The sequence below is a fragment of the Odocoileus virginianus genome, chromosome 14 (genome assembly GCF_023699985.2).
Source record: "Odocoileus virginianus isolate 20LAN1187 ecotype Illinois chromosome 14, Ovbor_1.2, whole genome shotgun sequence".
NCBI lineage: Eukaryota > Metazoa > Chordata > Mammalia > Artiodactyla > Cervidae > Odocoileus > Odocoileus virginianus.
The window spans coordinates 54540075-54563860 of record NC_069687.1 but is presented as its reverse complement, the minus strand read 5'-3'; the positions used below and the strand labels follow the sequence as shown (position 1 = coordinate 54563860).

Genomic DNA, 23786 nt, shown 5'->3' with positions numbered 1-23786 from the left:
GGGGTGGCAAAGAATCGTACAAGACTAAACAACTGATCAACAACAGTGTATCCATACTGTAGAATAACACTCAGCAATAAAAATCAATGAGTTATTGCTATAAGCAACAAGTCTGATGAGTTCTCCAGGGATTTAGGCTATCAGCCAATCCCAAAAGTTATATATGATTCCACTTACACAGTTTTGAAAAGACAAAAATGGAGGGAGAGGAATGGGAGGAGGAAGTCATAAAAGGGCGACAACAGGGATTCCTGTGACAATGAATCTATTTTGTATCCTATCAATTTCAAAATCCTAGTTGTGATACTGTAGTATAATTCTTGAAGATACTGCCTCAAGGGGGAAAAATCTCACTATATTATTTTGTAAAACTGCAGGTGAATTTACAATTATTTCAAAATAAAAGTTTTAATTCAAAGAGAAGCCTGAAAAGCAGTATCTATAAACTAGGGGGAGAGAGAAGAATGCTAGCATTTTTACTTTGACTTTCAAAAGAAAAAATTTAGTTAGGCAAACCAAAATATCCAAAAATAAATAGAAAACAATACGAAACAGTCCATATTATTTAAGCTAAGCCCTTTTTAAAATTTTGTTACAAATCCAAACTACACTCTTGGAAGAAAAAATGGGGCAAAAACTTCCCAACATTGGATATGGCAATGAATTACTGGCTATGACACCAAAAGCTGAGGCAACAAAGGAAAAATCAGGCAACTGGATTTCATAAAAATTTTAAAATGTTTGTGCCTCAAGCCACTATCAACAGAAAAAAAGGCAACCTACAAAATGAGACAAAGTATCTGCAAATCATGTATCTGGATAAGGGATTAACAACCAGAATACAGAGCACTCCCAAAGTTCAACAACAGAACATGATTCAAAAACGGACAAAGACATTTCTCCGAAGAAAACATAAATAAGCACATGGAACTATGTTCAATATTGCTGTCATTAAGGAAATGTAAATCAAAAAGATGAGATACTATCTCCACACACATTAGGATGGCTACTATCCAAAAAACAAAACAAAACAGAGAGTAAGTGCTGACAAGGATGTACTGAAATTAAACCTCTTATTAGACCACTTGGGCTCTATTGGTGGAAATGCAAAATAGTACAGCCAAATGTGGAAAATATGGCAGTTCATCAAAAAACTAAAAATGAAATTATTATATGTTCCAACAATTCTGTTTCTGGGTATACACCCAGAAGAACTGAAAGCAGGGTCTCTCAGGAGGGGGTGGGGTTAGTGAGTAGGAAGGAAGGATTTAGTTTGGGGGAATCTAACGCACAGCACTGTGATTGATTATAATTGACAAGTACTATATACTTGAAAATTGCTGAGAGTGGGTCTTAAATACATAAAAAGGAAAAGGTAATTACAAGAAGTGATGGAGGTGTTAGCTAACTCCAAGATGGTAGTCATATTGCAATGTATGTGTATCAAATCAAAAAGCTTACATTTTAATTACATCTCAGTAAAGATGGGGGAGGGACAGGGAAGATGAGAACTGAAACAAGGCAAAAATAAACATTTGGAAAATTTTTTTAAAATAGTGCTCTTCTACAGAGTCTATTTCAGAACGTATCTAGGAAAACTCTGATATAAGAGAAAGCCACAGAGTCAGGGAACTTGGATTCTTTTTTTTTTTTTCCTTGGTGCCAAGCGGTCTGTGGGATCTTAGTTTCCTAACCAAGGGCTGAACCTGGGCACACAGCAGTGAAAGCACCTCTGCCAGGGACTGCCAGGGATTTCCCTAGATTTATTTTTTGAATCTTATTATGTCAGTAATAAACTACATGACCTCTAGGATTTCATCCACCACCCCCCCGGCCACAGCCCTTTGGACCAAAAGTTTCCTCTTCTGTTAAAGATAAAAGAATGGTTACCTAGATTAGACTGTTTCTAAGCCACTTTCAGTAATAAAATCCACTGAATCTGAGGAAAATATCACCATTCTGGGGACGTCTTTTATTTACACCCAATTATCCCTATTAGACACATATTTTAAGAAAGGATTAGATCAAGGTCATTGATACATGAAAACTAACAAAAATAAATCCAACGGCAGGGGTCCCCAACTCCTGGGCATGACAGGTACTGGTCCGTGGCCTATTAAGAATCAGGGCACACAGCGGGAGGTGAGCAGCAGGCGAGCGAGCAAAACTTCATCTGTATTCACATCTGCTCCTCATCACTCGAAGTATCACCTGAGCTCTGCCTCCTGGCACATCAGTGACAGCATTAGATTCTCATAGGACCACAAACCCTACTGTGAACTATGCGTTCAAGGGGTCTATGCTGCACGCTCCTTTTGAGGATCCAATGCCTGATGATCTGAGATGGAGTTGAGGTGGAGGTGGGTCACTCTGGGGAACGACTCCAAATACAGACTATCATCAACAGAGAGGTGTGACTGCACAGAGACCATAATAAATCAACTGCTTGTAGACTCCTATCAAAGTTTTACCCATGAATGGCAAGTCACAACTGAGCTGCATCTGGTGGCAGACTTCACAGTGGCAAGTGAGTTGATGTACTTCGATTATACAGCTTCATCTGGTGACACGCTTTAAGTCAGAATCCAACACTTTAGTCAATGCGTGGCCCACCAATTATTTACCATTTCTGTCCATGCCTCTCTCCTGCACTGCATACTTATCTCAGTGACAGCTTTTGTAAGCCCACAAGCTAACTCTAGCCAAAATGAGCAAAACACAAAGCAAGCTTCTTTGAAAAGGAAAGATCTGATGATGAGACAGCAAAAGACTCTAAGACTGCCAACAAAAAGAAAGCTGGATTTAAAAGAAAATACCAAGAGTCCTACTTAATTGTGGGTTCACTGCAACAGGTGATTCACATTCTCCAAGCTCCTTTGACTAATATGTGGTGACCAGCTATCCAACAAAGCCATGAAACCTTCAAAACTGCTTCACCACATGGAGACCAAGCATTCCACATTGAGAGACAAACTTTTGGAGTTTTTCAAAAGTAAAAAATGTGAATACAAAGAACTTCTCAAAATAAAGAAAAATGAACATCATGAACAGAAGCAATTACCAAAGTCCATCACTTCCATCAATTGTGTCTACACTGGGAGCATCATTCTTAGTGCCCAACTGCCTTATTAAAGCAAAGAAGCTTTTACTACTAGCAAAGAGAACTTTTTAGGAGAGGCTGCAATTCAAAAGGTGGTATGCATCCCTCTTTTGGCTAGCACCATAACTAGATGAACTGATGAAATAGCAGGGGATATTGAGGCACAACTATTAAGAGAGGTTTAATGAGTCACTGTGGTACACAATCTAGGTTGACAAGTCTACTGATGTTGACAACACCACTTCTTTCTGTGAGCTATATTTTCAGGAGGATGTGCACAAGGATATGTTATATGCACTTTTGTGCCAACCAACAACACAGTTGCAGAACCATTTTAAGTCTTTGAATGATTAGATATCAGGAAAACTGAATAGGTCATTCTGTGTCAGTATATGCACAGACTGACCAGCTGCCATGACTAGATGGTTTTCTGGTTGCACTACTCAGGTCAAAGAGGTAGCTTCAGAATGAGAGTCTATGCACTGTGTCATCCATAAAGAAATGCTGGTTAGCCAAAAATGTCACCTGAACTTAACATTTTGCAAGATATGAGTAAAACTGTCAACCACCTTAAAGTGTATACCCTTAACTCACATCTGTTCATACAGCTCTGAGAGGACATGGATGCACGGCACACACATCTTCTCTTACACACAGAAGTGAGATGGCATTCTTAAGGTGGATCACTGGCCAGAGTTTCTAAATTACGAGAGCCACTCCAGAGATTTCTTTTAGAAAAACGGTCACCACTGCAGCACATTTCAGTGACACAAAATGGGTCGCAAAACTTGCCTGTGTGACATTTTCAACCTGCTCAATGAACTCAATCTGTCACTTCAGGGGAGAACAACTGTGTTCAAGTCAGCAGATAAAGTGGCTGTACTCAAAGCCAAACTGGAATTATGGGGTGATGAGTGGACATTGGGATTTTTCACATTTCAAAACATTAGTAGAGATTTTGAAAGAGACTGAGCCTGGGCCTTCTTTCTCCCAAGCTGCATTATCACCTATGTCAGCTTTCAAAAGAGTTTGGGCATTACTTCTCAACCACAAACGACCCCACTACTGGAAAAGAATGGATCCACAATCCATTTGTGAATGAGCCAGGTGAACTGACTTTATCCAAGCTAGAAAAGGATCAACTGCTTGAGACCGCAAATAACAGTGTCCCTAAAAGTATGAGACAACTTCAAATCTCCATCCATTCTGAATTAAAGTCAGGGCAGAATATCCTTAGATTGCTGCAAAAACACAGAAAAGCCTGCTTCCACTTTAAACATCCTATCTTTGTGAAGTAGGGTTCTCTGCAGTGACAGCAACCAAAACGAGATTACAGAGTAGACTGGACAAAGGCTGGCCACACTTTTGAGTCACTGACTCCCACCACCCCCAGATGGGACTGTCTAGTTGCAGGAAAACAACCTCAGGGATCCCACTGACTCTGCATTATGGTGACTTGTATAATAATTTCATTATATATCACAACATAATAGTAATAGAAATGAAGTGCACAATAAATGTAATGCCTTGAATCACTCTGAAAACACCCTGCTCCGCCCTCCAGTCTATAGAAAAATTGTGTTCCACGAAACTGGTCCCTGGTGCCAAAAAGGTTGGGGGCTGCTGCCCTAGGGTGTAGTAAGCAGTGGCAAAGATCTCTTGGGAAACATTTACTATGTGTATAAACTACAAAGCTGGAGTTTAGTATTATAATCAAATGAAGGACCAAAGTAACTATCATTAAAAGATATACATAATTACTACTGTGTATCACAGTAACATACCAAGAGTTCAAGGGAAATGTTTGTAAGTTGTAGTATTTTTCTCAGAAATAAATAAAAAGGCAGTCAAAGAAAAACAATATTCAAGAAGCCATTCTCATACCACTGAAGTCCCCAACAACAGGCAGTTAAAGGGCAGAACAGTGATAGAAGGAACCAACTTCTACTTAAATCCACCTCAAGAGTTTAGCAAGTTTTCTCGTTCACTTTCCCATTCCCAAGTCAGACAATGCTGAGAAAGAAAGTGTAGTATGATTAAATTGAAACTCCTGGGTAATAATAAAAATCCCCCTTTTGAAGATTAATCAGACTGCAATCCTAATCTTGGAGGATGATCTCAAGCAATGAAAGAAAACAAGGAAAGAATTTTACAGTTAAAAAGATAGGTTATTAAACACTTGTGAGTATCCATATTAAATTATGAAACATGAGAATATACAATTTAATAATTTATTATTCAATTTTTTTAAAAGTGCTATACTGGTTCATTTATAGTTATATATCTAGAAGATCCAAGCATACATCTAAAAATCTATTAGTGATTTTTTAAAGTCTTCAGGAGAATGCAAACATGAGAAATCAATCTCTTCTATTTAAGTATCCAGATAAGAATACAATTAAAGAAATAGCCCCATTCACAGGAACAGCAGCTCTCACCTTCCCCTCCATTCAGGTTTTTGGAAATAAGCTTAACAACAACAACAAAACCCAACATAATTCCTCACAGTATTACACATACTAATAAAAATTTTTTTTAAAAATTGGATATAACGAGAAGGAAATAGTAAAATCCACTGAAGAGCATAAAGTGTTAAATAGATGGAAAATTTACTTTCCTAGAAAGAGCTATGCTATTCTAATGGTATCAGTTACTTCTTAAACTAATCTATAAATTCAAGCATTCTCAATCAACATACACACAAGAAGTATTTTTTAGAATTTAATGATTCAAATTCACCTGGTAACATTTTTCAAAAGTAGAGTAATAAACTGACACTTCCAGATATTAAGAATACTATAATGGGGGAGGGGAGAATCAAGATAGCATAATATTAAAAAATAAATAAATAAAAAAGAAAACTTTGATATGATTAAGTGTATTTGGGAATTTACTATTGATAAAGATAGAATTTTTAGAAGTAAAAAGATGATTTATTCAACTAATGGTGTTACACCTGGTTAGAAATGTGGAGAGAATCAATCTAGATAATTATTTCACTCCTTAAGCCAAATAAAGAAAACAAAATTATTATTTTTATAATCCTTGCATTAATCCTTCCTAGAATACCATTAAACCCAAAAATGCATAAAAACTGACAAACTTGATTATATTAAAATTTAAACTACTATATAGCAAACAACACAACCGAAGTACATAAGCAACAAATCAACTAAATTCATGTAGAACACAAAAGACATACAAATAAGTAGTATTTCTAAAATAATTTTTACATTTCACTTGGCAAAGTCTCAATCAGTAAGCAGCAATCTGACTCCAAACCTAAATTATATATAAGCCATTCTACACTGCCTGTCTCAGATTTATACAAATATTTCAGCACAGCTAATATCCAATTTGTTCAAGAATGCTTATAGTGAGGTACCCTCATATACTATTGGTGAAGTATAAATGGACACAAACTCTTCAGAGAGAATCTATCAGTCAATTTCAACTACACAAACAGCAAATGCACTTTTGGTATTTATCCACACACACACACAAAAATCTATTTAACAGTGTAAAAATTTACATACAAGGAATACAAGAATAGGGGCTTCTCTGAGGGCTCAGGGGTAAAGAATCTACCGGCCAATGAAGGAGACACGGGTACAATCCTGGATCTGAGAAGATCCCACAGGCTGCGGAACTAAGCCCATGTGCCCCAACTATTGAGCCGCGCTCTGAAGGCCGGGAGCTGCAAATACTGAGCCATGCGCTGCAAGTACTGAAGCCTGTGCACCTAGAGCCCACGCTCCACAACAAGGAAAGCCACCACACTGAGAAGCCCATGCACCTCAGCCAGAGTAGCCCCTGCTTGCCTCAGCTAGAGAAAAGCCTGTGCAATGACGAAGACCTGGCACAGCCAAAAATAAATAAGTGCAATTGTTTTTAAAAAGAGGATAAGAATAAACCTATATTCTGTACAGCACTATCATGAATATGAAATAAAATTCACGTTTGTGCCAAGGAAAATTTAAACATAAAAACTTCTCTACCCTTTAGTCTCCTCTGTGCATTGTGGATCCTCATTTTGCATTGAACAAACCTCCCCTATCAACAGGCACACCTGCTCAACCATAAACAGCAACATTCTCCTGGACGTCCAGTGGTTAAGAACCAGCCTGCCAATGCAGGGGGACACTGGTTTGATTCCTGGTCAAGGAAGATTCCACATGCCACGCGGCAACTAAACCCATGGGCTGCAACTACGGAAGCCCGCAAGTCTGAGAGGCTGTGCCTGGCAACCAGACAAGCCACCACCACAAGAAGCCTATGCACTGCAACCAGACAGCAGCCTCCACTCGCCACAATTAGAGAAAGCCCATGCACAGCAATGAAGACCCAGTGTAGCCAAAGGGAAAAAACCATTCTCCCAACAACAACAGGACACCTCAAAGGATAATATTCCTTCTTGATCTTATAAAGGGTCACATGACCCACCACGATGGTGCTTAAATCTGGATTATGTAAACTGCCAATAATACTTCATTTAATGTAGAGCCCTCTGTCTCAAAAAAGCTTATATAAACCATGTGTTGACTTCTAATGGGCGGGACAGTTCTCAGAGCTTTCTGAGATGCTCTTTCTGGGTTACAGTCCTTAAATTTGGCGAGAATAAAATTTTCCAAATCTTAGACCGCCTGATTAATTTTTCATCGACATATGTAACAATCTAGAAATGTCAATGCTAATTAACATATATACATACATAACTACTATAACCTCTTACACTGAAATATTTCATCTTCCGTTTTTATCTAAAGATACTTAAGACATGTACATATATGCACACTTACATGTTAGAATACATATAGAAGTCTTCAGAAGAACACACAACACACTGAGAATCTCTGGGAGATGGAAGTATAGGGAATTTTCACCTTCTATATTATAAATTTCTGCATTTTATAAATAAAAAAAAAATTAAGGTAATTGTATTAGTGCTTTGCCTAACAACAGTCTCTCGCTGCTTGTACCTTGTCCAGCCCTCCAAGCCTGAAAGTGTTAATTGCTCAGTTGTGTCCGACTCTTTTGAGACCTCACGGGCTGTAGTGCACCAGGCTCCTCTATGGAATTTTCCAGGCATGAATACTGGAATGGGCTGCCATTTCCTTCTCCAGGGATCTCCCCGACCCAGGGATCAAACCCAGGTCTCCTGCATTGTAGGCAGACTCTTTACCGTCTGAGCCACCAGGGAAGCCTTACCCTGAAGTATTTCACTCTACACACGCCTAAAAGACAGAACTGATAGAGATGGTACGCATTCGGTAATCAAGTTCAGAGGTAAAGAAGACAGGCTCCCAGAGTTTCTGGTTTAGGAAGTTTTCAAAAGAAAGAGCAGACGGGACATTATGTTGCTATCTGATGGGTCAAACTGCATCTACTATACACACGCTTATATTCTGCAGTTAGCCCCAGGACAATCAACTAAATCTTTTGAAGTCTCCAAAGATTAACAGGGCACCCAAAGAATCCATTTGTTGCTGCCAGTATCCTTATCTTTTCCTAGAAGACTGAGAGTAAATCTATTCTAGTCACAAGATGATATCCCAATATACCTCTAAAATCACTTCCATAATCTTCAGAGATGGGGCAAGTCAAACTAACTTATTCTAGACTAGGTGACAGACTTGGTAAGGAGATTCATTTTGAGATTACAGGTTTCCTGTGCTAGCCCTAATACAAATGACACAACTTTCTCTCACCCTACCCCACAGGATTCTAGAATTGGTCTACTGGTCTACAGATTGAAATTCCAAGGACACAATTATCAAGAAGGTAAGGTAATTCCAAACTTTGGAATTATGTAAAAATAAAACTTTCATATGGAAAAACACAGTTGCACCAAAATCACTACATTCAGACTAAAATCAAGCCCCAACATTATCTCCGTAAGTAACCTATCCAATCTACAGTATAAAAGTACTGATTCATACCATCCCCCCTTTCATACAGTAACCTGGAATTACTCTGGAATGAAATATTTCACCCGTGTATTTTACAATGTGCTACATTTTAGAATTTTCTCTTTATAAATACTTCAAAAATTAACTGAACTACAGGGACTTGTAGCTAAAAATGTCCGTCTTATCAAATGCTTACCTCATCTCCCTCACCAAAAAAAAAAAAGTACAGAAACAAAACTAGTTCTCCCTAGTAGAGAAAGGTTACAGATATGGAAAGGGAAAACACTGGCATGAACTCTGTAGTGCTAGACTAGAATTGGCAGTATCATTGTGAAATCATCCTGTACTTACAGAAACGTAGATACAAATGCGTATGTCTGTGCACATAAAAATATTCCCTAGTTCTATATACTAAGAAGGCCAGGAGCAGCAACACCCCAAGAGCAGCAAGTACAAGAAGTGCCCTGATTTTGGCTTCTAAGTACCACTTTCCACTGAAAATAACTGAAGCAGCAGGTTTGAAGGTTAAGTCCGGAACAGGATATTGTGCTAGATACAAAAAAGTGCTCAAAGAAGGAAGAAAGAAGATAAAAGTATGTCAAAAAGAAAATAAACCAGCTGGAACGGGTTCTCACTAGCAAAAGCAACAACAATTTGAGCATCACAATAAATAACAATGGTGGATTGTAAATCAGTGAATATAACAGGTAAACATGGATAGATGTAAATAAATAAATAAATAAATCTAATGAGGAACAAAATATTTACATAGTTTCAATACTCAGTCCCAAAATATTTAATAATTACAAATGAAGAAGGAGTACCTTGACATAGGAGATGTCTAAAAGTTACAATCTTAATTACCAATTCCTATCAGTAATGGGACAACTGAAATTGCTTGCCACCTAATAAGATACAAGAATCCAAAATCACTTCCATGATAATCCTGTCATGAAACTCTAATCAAAATCGAATTAAAATGTCAGAAAAAATGCAAATTAAGGTTTATTTTAAAAAATAGATCCATAATCTTTAAAGTATCAAATCCCCTGAAAGTAAAGATTAATTAAAATCATTCCGGATTAAAGATGACTAAAGAATATAACTAAATGTAATGTATGATTCTAAACTGGATACTTTTAATCTAAAAGACATTAGAGTGACTTGTCAAATTGAGATGTTAGTAATGGATTATTAACTTCCTAATCTTGACAGTTATATTATTATGTAGGAGAATGCCCTTATTTGTAGGAAATAAGCATTAAAGTATTTAGAAGTAAGTGATGAGGCATCAAGTTGACAGGAACAAAAAAATTATTTGCACTATGCTTCCAACTTTTCTGTGTATCTGTCATTGTTCCAAATTTTAAAATATGAAAAAAATACACACACAAAAAAACCCCTGGATAGAAGGGTGGTTTGGGGGAGAATGGAAACATGTAAAGTATGGCTGAGTCCCTTCCCCCTTCACCTGAACTACAACCACATCAGTAATCAGCTGTACTCCAATATAAAATAAAAAGTTTCAAGTTTGGAGGGAAAAAAAAAGAAAATGTTTTCCGAGAGTCTGCCAATTCCCAAAGCATGGATTTTTATGCTACAGCAATAAACAAACTTATTTCTCATTGGCAAAAATGTGTTGACTGCAATGGTTCCTATTTTGATAAATAAAGATGTGCTTAATATTTTAACAAAGCCTAAAAATAGCTATAGTGGTATTAAAAAACCTAGGAGTATCTTCATACATCTTCAGATAAGAACAGAAAGGAATTTGTACAAAAGGAAAAGTGGATTGGGACATGGGGTTGGTGGGGGGGTAGGGTAGACAACAAACACATTTGAAGAACCAGATACACAAAACAAGCATAAAGTGGGATCTCCAAAAAGGGTAAGTTTTCTTAGCAAGAAGAATTGGGAGAAGTGTGTCCTGGGCAGTGAGCCAGGTGCTAAAACCACAGCAGAACAGCTGCATGGCTAAGGCCTCCAGCCAGGGAGCTCCCTCTATTCGATACTTGGGCAGTTTAACTGTGAAAAGAGGGGAATGCTATCTCCTGCGGGACAGGAAATACGTGTGAGAAGACAAGCTACTCTAAGGAGAAACCTATTAGCTGAACAGACCAAAGACAGAAGAACAGGGACTCACTGGCCTGGGGAAATACACTTCAATGACCAATACAGTATAGTCTGGACCATAATACATAACTTTGAAAAATCTAACATCTGAGGAAAAACCAAAAGCATGGTATAAATGCCAAGCACAGTAAGAACAAACTTCCTATATTTTTAATAAGAGCAAAAAGAAGATAATGTAAAAGTAATATATATCTTGACTTTCCAGGTGGCGCAGTGGTAAAGAATCTGCCTGCCAATGCAGGTGACACATGAGACATGGGTTCGATCCCTGAATCAGGAAGACCCTCTAGCAGAGGAAATGGCAACCTACTCTAGTACTCTTGCCTGGAAAATTCCAAGGACAGAGGAGCCTTGCAGGCTACAGTCTATGGGGTCACAAAGAGAGGACACAATTGAGTGCACACGCATATACACACACACTATATATATACATAGCAAAGATTCAAATACATGTCCACCAAAATAACACTAAAAAATAAAAATCAATTCCTGTTTAAAAAAAAAAAAGCGAGAGTTCTTACAAACTCTACTTTTCTTCCCCAAAAGTAATGAAATAATTAAAAGGAACTGAAGACCAAATTAATGAGCTAAACAATCAAGCCAGAGGATTCTCCTAGAATGGGGGGAAAAAAAAGTCAAAGCAAATAACAAGAGCTCCACAAGTCCAACATCCATCTAAGTTCTCAAAGTGTGAGCAATGGGCCAGGGAAGTCCTGAGACACATTCAAGGAGTTTTCAAGGTCTAAACTATTTCATCCTAATATTAAAACATCATTTACCCTCCCACTATATCGACAACAACAGTAGATAAAATATCTAGTATCTTAGCACAAAGGCATGAATATTAAGCTAGACTAGCAGCATTATATACTCACAGATTTCTTTTCAAACACTTAAGGATATTTTTAATGAAGCAGTAAAAAAAACTTTTTTTAAAATTTGACAATGCGGCATGGATCAAATTTGGACCCTTGGCAGTAAAAGCATGAAGTCCTAACCACTGGACTGACACAGAATTTCCCCTCCAAAAACAATAAATTTTATTAAATCTTGACTCTTCAATATATGTCTTCTTCATATTCTGTAGAGAATTGGCAATCTTGAGGAAAAGAACTTAGACTTATGAAGTAAATTGGCCTTCTTTTTTTTTAATGGAACAACATTTTGACCTTAAAGAGAATGAGAAACTATGGTTATACAGATTTAGGAACTTGGCAGACATTTTCTCAAAAATAAACCAAGTAAGCCTATAACTTCAAGGGGAAAACACTGACAGTTTTTGTTACCAATGATTAGTATTTGAGCTTCCAAGTGAAAATCTAGAATTGTGGAAAACTTATATCTGCCATACTGAGCTTGACAGCTTCGTAACTAATGAAATCACTGGTGATATTAACAACTTTTTTGGTTTTGTTACTGCAAAATGAAATGTGTCAACTTTTGGGAAAAAAATGTATTAACGAACCAGTATTTCCCAAACAACCAATACATGGTGTTACAAAATCGTAAACAGGTGAAAGATTCATTTGAAGTGCAAGCTACACCATGGACTTTCAGGAAACAAGAAATGGAAATTCATTGATATGATTTCATATTCAACACTGCAGGTCTCTTTTAAAAAACTACCACTTGCCAAGTTTTGGCTAAAATATCTCTCCCTTTTCCAACCATATGTGTGTATGATACTGGATTTTCTTCATATACTTCAACCAAAACAGTATACTGCAAGATTGAATGCTGAAGCAGATACAAGAATCAAACTGTTTTCTATTCAACCAGACACAAGAGCCTTGCAAATACATATAATAATGCCACTCTTTGCTAAAGATATGTTTTGGGAAACAGTTATATTTTTGTTAAAAGTGTTACACTGACACACAATGGTATATTTACTTAATTTGTAAAACTCTGTAATACAGGAAATAAATATAACCCATGTAAACTAAAGCTCTGTGGGGTTCTCAGCAAATTTTAAGAGTAAAGGTATCCTAAGAACAAAAAGTTTGAAAACAGCTGCTTTAGGGCTAATTAGTATTACTTGTAATTTTACTATGCTATAATTGAGTGAATCCTCCAAATGACAAAAAAAAATGTATACAGCACTCTTCCCTAAAGCAAGCTGAGACTATTCTTTAAATTTTTATCTTTATACAATTTTTAAAAGGTTACTTTCCATTTAGTTATTACAAAACATGGGCTATATTCCTTGCAATGTGAGACGACTCTGTTTTCTAAGTCAGTCTTTTCTCCACTTTTTCTGTTCTCTCTTTGCATCACAGTCCCTAGCTTCATGATGATGTCAACGTGCTTTCTCACCTCTTCTAGTACATGAAAGGCAGGAAACAGCTAGTATAATCAAAAACAAATGCGCTGTGAATAAGGACGCCCCTATGAATGAAACCCCCAGATCTTAGTACATCTATTTTAATTAAGTATCTTTATTATTTTCAAATTTTTCTACTACATTCTATAGGTAAATAATCTCCAGATGAGTAGAATCTTCTTTTATTAACTTAATTTTTAGATATCCTTTTCTATTGTCTCATACACTGTCAATTATAAAGCCTGGCATGGCCTTCATCCAATGGTACCTGGAAAAATTTGAAGTGAGAAGAATAAAATAAGTGATAGAATTTCATGCTATTTCATAAAAAGATAAAAGAAGGCAATTTCAAAAATTTAGACATTAACAAATATGACACCTAATCTGAGAAGAAGGAAAGGAACAAATAGAGAAGGGAGATACAGAAGTACAAGCTTTAGTGCTGTAAGAGGCCAAAAGCATAATAAAGCAAGAAGGTAAAGGGGGTTAATTAACATAAGAATACATAATAACATGATATTATCTTAACAGAGGTAATTTTAGGGATATTGAAGGGAAAAAAGAAATGAAACAATGTAAAATTAAAATATACTGATGAGTATTAGGTTAAATATTGGCATGTAAACTGAGTGGGAATGAAAAGGGATGTTGAAAGTTCAAATGGAACTGACCAAATAAATGTCTTCTACTCATCTTTTAAACAATTTTTGAAGTGGTCAGCATAAACTGGTAAAGTTCAAAAATGGGAGATGAGCAAAATATAATTAAAAAAACAGAAGCTGAACATGGAGAGAATAGGGGAAGTAAATGAAGCTAACTATAAAAATAGGAAGATAAAGGAATTAGAGAAGAATGCTGAGTAAAGCTAGATTTCTCCCTTACAATTAGGAAACAAGAAAGAAAAAGTTAAAAGTTAAAGTTGAAAAAAATGGGTATACTACCATTCAAGTGATTATAGGCACAAAGAAATAAAAAATAATAGGGAGTAAAATCACAGAAAAAGTGGAAAGCAGAAATGCTGAGTTTATTTCCTTAGACAATTCAAAAGTAGGTATTATACAGCATAATTCACACACAGATTTTTTCATGGTAAATAGTGTGCATTCAAAAACTGAATAATCTCTTATGAGGAACTAAACACAGGTACAATATATGTTATCAGGAAAGGAAAAGAGAAAGGCTTCTTTAGGAATTTATAACACAGGTATTCACCACCCCCCAAAAAAGACACGGTATGTGATAGAGAAATGGATGAGCACGGGTAAGAGTCAAAATAAAAATGCAAGCAACAAAGTCTGTTTAAAGACAATCTAGATAAGCAGCAATTACAAAAGAAAAAATTACTTTCCTATCCAACATTACTAAAATCTGCATTAGCCCAAATACTTATTAACTGCCATAATCTATTTCTAAACCAAAATCAACTTAAACTCTAAACTGTGTCATCCATAAGCAATTGTTTAAAATAAATGGCCAAATATGCACCTAATTTTCTGAAATTTTCATGTGTTTCTTACAGTAAGGTATTGTTTCCAGACCAAGAGCTCAATACCAATATCACTAAAGTAGCTGAATTTTAGAGATTTGCCAACAATACATATGAAATATCGCTAACTATAGTTACCACTTAATTAAGAAAAAAACATGCAATAGAAAATTTGCTTTCTATATCTGAACCTCTGTAAGCTTTTTAGACATGAAAAATTTGTAAGTTTGTTCTGAAACAGCAGGCAGACTTCATAATATAATGTTTGAATCAATCAGTTGAAAGATGAAGTTTATTGCCATGGAAAACTCTTAAGTACCTTCAGTAAACAGTGCTATTCAGCGTGCATTTTCTACAGACACCTTGGAAGTACTCTAGATTTGCCAATTTAATCCAAGAAAACTCTTAGAATATTAAAAATATCCAAATTTTGAAGCCATTTTAAAATATTTTAATTATCATCTTTTTTTAAATCTTTTTAAACCACTGTCACATCTTAAACAAGATTTTGAAAAATATAGTTTGATAATACTTTAAAACCTAAAATTTATTTAAGTTAATTCAACACCAAACTGAGTCTGCATTTAAACATACTATTGCTCCCCCAAGGGAAAAAGAAAAATCAAGAACTGTATCTAAAAACAGGGATTTAAATAGGTATTTTCCAGGACTATAATACTTTTTATAAGTAAAATTTACTAACGCAGAGAAACATTTTTGCAAAGTGATAGCTCTCTATAAAAGACTTGCTCTATTAAGGCTTTGTTGCTCTGAAGCCAAGTATAAACCATATAAGGAGACTGAAGTTCAATGCCATTTATTCTGTTCCCCTCTTTCAGATGCCCAAGAATAACCTCTTTCGTTGCCTAAAGATATGTTCCAAAATCATAAAGTAGATCAGTTAGGTACTTTAAATTCCTTGATAAAGTTACTTTGACTTAACAGAAATTACCTGATGGTTCACAAATCTTAGCAACAGTTAAAAAAAATTTTAAACGAGCTCTAGAGATTAAGCTTTAGGGAAAAAATTCAAAACAGAGGTGAAACAGATTCCCATTTTGAAATGTATTTGTGAAATAATTTGATCCAGTCCTTTACGACCTAACTTTTCTCTCCTCAGAACTAAAGAAAGCCAACTATTCTTTCTTGAGGTAGCATGGGCAATTAAACATCCATTTATATTTAAGATATGCCTACCAACTAAACACCATACTTATTTAATATTTACTCAAAAGCATAGTATAATCTTTCACCTCCCTTTACCACAAAAGTACAAACGGAAAAAAAAAAAACCAACCTTAAAGACACACTTTAAAACAACACTGAAGAAACCGTTTTGTGTTTTCTGCGACCAAAACTGATTTGATCTATAAAGACTACCGATTGGTTTAGAAGTGTTTATATTTATGACTGACTGGTGGAATGTCTCCCAGCTTCAATAACCCCTGCCGCCACCGTAGATACTCATCACCTCCTAGGCGGCCAAAACATTCAGGCCAACACAAAAATGTAAATACTGTACTATTCCAAAAGCACAGATGTTTATCACAGTCACTGTGATGCCCATGAAAACTGTGTTTTAGTCTCCTTCCTGTGTCCTGTTCTGAACTGCACCTAAGTCCCAACAAACGAAACTACTTCACAGGTGTTTACGTGTTTTTAATTCTAACACTCTTTATCGACAACACTTACTCCCTCCTTTTTCCTTCTACTGTCAGTAACAAGAAAAATCTAGCCGACAGTTGTTTTCAATTGAAACAAGTATTATCGAGTTCTAAATGTCTGAAAGGAACAAGTTATTGAAGGAATCTATTTATTACCCACCTAGAAAAACGACTAAGAATGGCAAAGGTTTCTGTTTTATAAAACCCAATGAAATATATCCATAAAGACTGCTACTAAAAACAAATCTATATAGATACAATTAAACGCAAAGGCCAAGTAATCGGTAACAGCATAAACAAATGCGGCAGCCATCTCGCAGCAGCAAATAGCTCCCCGCAGTGAGCTAACTTTCTCCCGAAACAAAAGTTGCCAGGTTCAGCAACTTAATGAATCAGAAATATACACAGTGTATATGTTCCAGGAATCTATGACTTCTGGACCTTGTGCCGAACAAAGGCACTCTTTCTTCGGATTGCTTAAAACTTTTCGTCCCACCTCATTCTTACAACCTCTTCTAAAATAACCAAAAAGGGAGTAACATCTTACTATTCAGCACCTAAAACATTATCCCGTTCGACATCAGAAAAGGAGAATTTAGGGGAACTTGAGGAAAAACTGAAAAACACTAAAGTTTCCTCTCTTTTCTGGCCCGGGAGCTTTGTGGCTCGTAGACACTTCTCGTGAAATTTACCTTTCGGTCGGGCAGTGTCTCAAGGCAGCTTTTTCAAGGCTTCGCCTGACATGATTTCCTTCCCTTCATTAGTCACTTCGGATCCAGATGAATTTCTCTCTACGGTGAGAGCGGATGTGGAGTGGCCTCCCGCAGTAGGAAGAGTAGGTGGTTTTGGTGGGGGCTGGGACGCGCGGGCTGGTTTCCCGGTCTCGAGTTTTGCAGGAGTTTCCCAGCCCCAACTAGGATCTCCGCCGAAAAAAAAACTTTTCACTCGTGACACCGCCCGGAATTACCGTGCGAAACTCACTTCCTGCCTTGGCGAACAGCAGGATCCAGCTCGGTCCAGGGGAACCCGGAAAACCAGCTCCACGCGCGCCGAGGAGGGGGAGGGGAGGGGGCGTCCGCCCCAAGCCTGGGACTCCGGGCGACCCGCGCGCCCCGATACCCGACGCCGGCCGAACGCGGCCGGCGGGGGCGAAGACGTCGCCGGGGCGGGGAGAGCCGCGGTCGCGCTAGGCCGCCACCTCCTCCTCGCCGCCGCCCCCGGAGCCGGGCGGCGGGGTTATTGTCTCGATAGAGCCTGCCGCGCCCTTCGCCTGCGCCGCCGCCGCCGCCGCCGCGGCCGCCCCGAGCCGGAGCCGAGGGGCCGGGCTGGCTCGATGGCGGCCCCCTCCCCGGGCCGTCCGTCGGGCTGCCCGTCCTTCCGTCCGTCCCTCCCCGCCTTCCCTCCTCGCCCTCGAGCCCTCTTCTCCTCCTCCTCCCGTTTTCCCGCCGCCGTCCCCTCGCGCCCCTCCTCGTTCTTCTTCCCAGGCGGCGGTGGCTCCCCCGGGAAGCGCAAAGGCTGAGGGCAGGCAGCGGCTTCGTCTCCTCAGGAGCTCGCGGGGCCGCGGCAGGGGCCGAGGCTGCGTCCCGCGCCGCCGCGCCACATTCACTCGAGCGAGAGACTGCGAGGGGCGGGGAGGGGAGGGAGGGAGCGGAGAGAAAGGAGGAGGAAGGGGGCTGGGGCGCCGGGGAGTCACTGCCTCACAGGCCGCGGCGGCAACAGCGCCACCGCCCCGGCGGCGAGGGGGGAAGAACAGCGCGCGGCGGCGGCTCCGCGGCGGGGGCGGGGCGGCCTCCCGCGGGCTTCGCCCCAACCGCCAACAGCCGGGCTGGAGGCCGGCGCGAGCCAGTCACCGCGCGCGGGGGCGGCGCGGGCCGACGTCGGCGGCGGGGGGCGGCGGGCCGGGGGGCGGGGCCGGTGGCGGCCGGGGGTTCGCTGGTGAGGCCCGCTGCAGCCCAGGCCCCGGAGGCCTGCCTGCCGCTCCCCGGCTCCCCAAGGTGGGGGACTCCGACGAAGTGGAGCCCGGCTTGCCCGGTGCCCAGCCTGGGAGACCGAGAGGCTCCAGGCCTCCGCCACCCCGGCCGATTGAGTTTCTTTGTACGACAGTGATCGGTTCAAGTCCAACCCCGATTTCAAGGCTGCAGGTATCTCTTTCAACTGCAGCACTCCAACTTCCTCTAATGGCACGCTCGGTTTGCAGGAAACCACAGCGGCAGCTCGGAGAAGCTTCCCACGCCGGCCCTTGCTCCGAGCTTGCTCGCTCAGCAACGCAGCTCCTCCGAGTCTCAGCCTCACACCGGCGGGGAGACAAAGCTGGCCCTGGGAGGGGGAAAATGGCCAGGGAAATTGCCTCAAGATAATGCCTTTGTTAGAGGAAACTCGGATACGCGACGTAGGCTTCCAACCCTGGAGGTTTCGGTGATGCAGTCGTTGAATTCGCTGGCCCTAGTGATTCAGCCTGGCAGCGTTTGCGTTTATTGCGGAGAGAGCTGCTTAGGCATTCTATCAACACATATGGCATAAAACGCCTCAACCATAACATTGCAGTTTTTGCAGTCACTGCCTTACATATGTTAACAGACAAGACGGCCTTGTTTTACCCCGAGAAGGAACGCAACAGCTACGAAACAAACCATTCCCCGCCCCCAGCCTCTGCTGTACTTAACAGCGTACAAAGATGGTAATTAGTCCTAGGCTGTGTCCCTGAAGTCATTCCTTCAGTTCTTCCTTCTGTGTTCCAGAGATAATTATTTATAACCAAGTTTGAATAAAGAGCTGTATGCCCTACAGATCATTTTGGCTTGGATCCAAAGGAAGGAGTTGATAAAGTCCATCAAAGAATTATTTACCAAAGTGAGTTGTTCTCTAGTGACAAACAGTTGAAATAACTCGGGAGGCGTTCAAGACATTCTATGAGGGTGGGGAGCTATTAACTACTTCAGGACTGCTAGAATTAACAGACCTAGGGCCTTAGCCTAAGAGCAGAAGTTGAAGGTTCACAGATAGTGCCGAAGTGTTCAGGTTTATTCCGTGCTGAACTGAAGGTAAAAGCATTAAACTAGAAGTTAGGAAGAGAAATGGCAGCAGGGTATACTAGTAATACCAAGCTAGTTATCCATTGGGCCATTGTATAAAAGTTACCATATTATATAAACTAATTTTAATCATCACAAGAAAGATCTCCTACCCCACTTTCAAATACTGATTTAAGTTTGCCCAGACTCAGTGGTAGAGCTCTTTCTCCTAAAGCAAGCCAGGATGGAGGGCCTCCCAGACCAGTGCAAGACCAGATGGCTTCTGGATTCCAGTGTTGCATCTGGTCTCAGGTTGGTTCAAGACCTCCTTGAATGTGGCATCATAGATTCAGGTAGACTTAACTTCCCCTTCCCCATCCCAATCTTCAACCTAAATAAATAGGACCAGACCAGTCTGTGGGTTAGAACCTGCCCTGTTCCCCTAGCCTCTTTTTTTTTTTTAAACCTTAGACTGCTACTGGTTCCAATAGGTTCCAATCTGAACCTATCTGAGCGAGTACTATGTAGGCTTAGAAAAGTACCTATAACCCCAAACCCCTCCTCCAGCTCACCTGCAGTTTTGCCACTGGAGTTTAATCCCTTTGAGTGGTTTATTTCTCTAGCACAAAGCCATAATCCGAGGCGAAAGGTAATATTTTAAGCCTTATTAGTCATTTATACCAATTCATCAGATTGTTTCCCCAAAGCAGCTTTTGATGGAGGGGAATGTAGAGAGAGCATATGCTGATGCTAGTAGGTAGGAGAAGGAAATGTGGTTTCATTCTTTGGGGCCATCCACGGAGAGTAGAGAGGTAGAGACAATAAAGTGCCCCTCTCCCCGTTGGTTGTTAAATAGGTCCTACTTACTTGTACTGTTAGAATGAGCCCCCAAACACTGGCCTTAACAGAATGGAAGCCAGGACACACTTATCAATGTTACCCATTTGGGGCAGTTCCCTAGTGGTCCAGTAGTTAGGTTTGGCATTTGCACTGCATGGATCTGAGTTTCATACCTGGTTGCAGAACTAAGATCCCACAAACCATGTGGTACAGACACATTTTTTTTTTAATACCTATTTTGACTTATTTCTTTAATAGCCCCTTTGCAAAGTTTCTTCAGCAGAAATTCACACAGAAAGGTGAAAAGACAGCCATATGATCAGGGTACTCAATAATCAAAAATAATGATTCATCTTTGTTATACATCGATGACTACGTAGTTCTAACTCATATGAGCAGCACATACAGATAGAGCTAAATCTTCCATTTGTTCTTCCATTCCTGTTTCGTGCTAAATGTTCTTCCATTCCTGTTCTGTGCTATACAGATTAGTTTGTTTTGAAAGTCCTACTATAGTTGAACTAAGATGGACTGAACATTTCAATTTATGATTAAAAGGAGAACTTAAATCCCACTTTAAATAAGAGTGCCTGTGATTCTGTAATAATTAACTGAACTCCAGAACCACCTTAGAGAGTAAACTAATAAATATTTGTTGATAGTATAGCTCAATCTTCCCCATTGTGATTCTCTAAATAATTCTCTGTGAAAGCAGGAATTCCTTCTTAGGGATCCTCTTCCCAATGGCTGGGCTCAGGAAAGGTCTATGAGAGATAAGCCACATATCTGAAGGAGAGCTGTAAGGCCTTAAACATTCCATGCACATCGCCAGCATGGTGGCGGGGCAGGGGTGTGGGGGGGAGATGCAGAGAGCCTATTCACTGTTTTAGAAAGAATTCCCCTGTCATTTCCCCCAGGTCTGCCCAGCAGCCGTGCCAAAGCACTGTGGGCACAACATTAGCAGAAGGTGAGGGAAAGTTTCGGGTGCTCGTTCTTTTCTCCTGTTCTCAACAACAGTAAATAATTGGTTACCTAAAAGCCAATGTTTTTATCATAGCAGTTTCAGGAAAAATTAATTTTTGAGCTAGAATAGTGTTATACTTGGGGGAAAAAGCTGTCTAGAAGCTTTAGATGAAGTAGATCAAAATGCATTATAACATGTATTTTTAGTAGGAACTGACTTTCCTATTTTCACTTCCATCTTAGTGCCTAGATAGAGAGGGCAAGAGGTTAAGGTGGTAAGTATGTGAGAAAGGACTTTGGGCTCAAAAGGGGAAGTACATACAGGAAGCAAAATTAAGAATTTTATAATATACAGGGAATGGAATCATCCCTCCCATAGCATATTTCTTTCTTTCAGACCTATTTTCAATAATATTTTATGAGTCACAGGGAAGTCTGCCTCAACTTATGAAAAGGTTTTGAAGTATTCCCCCCAATATATGCTTGATAATTTTTTTCTGTCTTATACATTTGGTAGCCTACTTAAGTTAAATTTTCAGATGTCTTATGAAATTTTTAAAAGTACAGAGAAGATAAATGGTGCATGGTGATTATTCTTGTGACCTCTGAAACAAGACTGCTTGAATTAGGAATGGCTACTGTATCACCTTGGCCAAGTTACTGAATATCTTAAACATAAGCTTGAGCTCCCTCATCTCTAGAATGGGGACTATAATACTAACTGTCTCATAGACTCTTGGAAGGACAATGTAAGACAGTGCTCATAAATTGCTAGGCAGACTCACAAGTGTTAGCTGTTACTAGTAGTGCAATTAAAATGCACTGATAATATTTACCATGCTGCCCCCACTTCTAAGGTGACCATATAGTGTATCATCCAACACAGAACACTTTTGAGAGTGAAAACAGACAATAATAATTACATGGGGACAAGAAGTGTAAAACCAGGACTGTCCTGGGCCAATTGAGGCAAATAGTCACCCTAATAATTTCCAACTTTATTACCATATTCTGATACACTTCCCCTGTCAAGTCTTCCCTGATATGAATCACAATCTGTTTCAATTATATCACAATATGCACACTTTTTTTCTAAATGATAACAGTGTTAAGTCAATAAAAAAAGATTAAATACTGCTGCTTATTGTCCTTCCATGCAGGCTTTCACTTAATATTTCCTCTGGGTAATGAAATTGCTGTTCTCCTACTCATTTAAGGCCACTTATAACTTTACATTTTTTTCTATGCATGTGTGTGTGCTAAGTCGCTACAGTCGTGTCTGACTCTTTGCGACCCCATGGACTGTAGCCTGCCAGGCTCCTCTGTACATCCTCCAGGCAAGAATACTGGAGTGTGTTGCCATTTCCCACTCCAGGGGACCTTTCCCACCTAGGAATCAAAGCTGTGTCTCCTGCTATTCCTACATTGCAGGCAGATTCTTCACTGCTGAGCCACCGGGGAAGCCCTTTTTTTCTATAGTACTTAAGAAAAAAACTGTTTAACATCACATATGCCAAAAAAAAAAAAAAAAAAAAGTAGCCAGTACATGGGTATTAAGCATAACTTGAGATGTAGGATAAGGCTAAATGCCCTGCTCTGAAATGCCAACTGTGTTTCATAAAACCTTGTTTTCATTTGTTTTTTAGTTAAGCAGCAAATTATTCCTATATCAAAGTAAAATATCATCTCTATTTGTTGATGATGGCCATATAATCAGAATACTGAATAAATCTCACCTAACTCTAGCTTAGTCAGTATTTGGAAAATAATATATCTCAATTGAATTTTCTATAATAATTCTGAATATACTTTAACTCATACTTTCTTCCTTTGGAAAGAAATTTATTTTCTGGGAATTGACAGCAAATATCCTTCAAAAATGCTGATCTGGATAGCATATTTTAAAATGTTTCCTCTCAAAAAAAAAATGTTTCCTCTCGGTTTTCCTTGTCCAATCTCTGTTTTTATGCCATTAAATTTATGTCAACCATCAGATCATAGAGTATTCTAGTTCTCTTAGTTTTTAATTACTTTTAACTTTCTTGTTCTTCCATTTTTTCCTTTAAAACAGATGCTACACTTATCTTTCTTCTATCTTGGGAACCTCCCTTTAAGGATTTTTGTTTTCCTATACAGTACATTTTTCATATTTCCTGCTATACTGCATACCAAATTACTAATAAAAATGTCATTTCTTTTCAAAAGGTTTGCACTTCTTTGTGAAGAAGTAAATATATTGAGAAGAAATAGCCTTCAAATATTTTATAATTTTCAATGTAATTTTTCTTTTTCATTCTTGACATTTTCTGTCATTTACCTGATTTCTAGCCACCCTTAGTCATAGACAACTGATATTT

The 23786-nt window shown here is 39.1% G+C and overlaps 1 protein-coding gene across 1 annotated transcript in view; it reads right to left on the bottom strand.

Annotated features, from left to right (window-relative positions):
• The window catches only part of ERBIN (erbb2 interacting protein), a 117658-nt gene extending 100076 nt beyond the window's left edge, over positions 1 to 17582 (bottom strand). The window contains 1 exon segment of the mRNA XM_020910369.2: positions 17308 to 17582. The gene's annotated coding sequence lies outside the window, so the exon portion shown is untranslated.
• Between the last annotated feature and the right edge of the window lie 6204 nt (positions 17583 to 23786).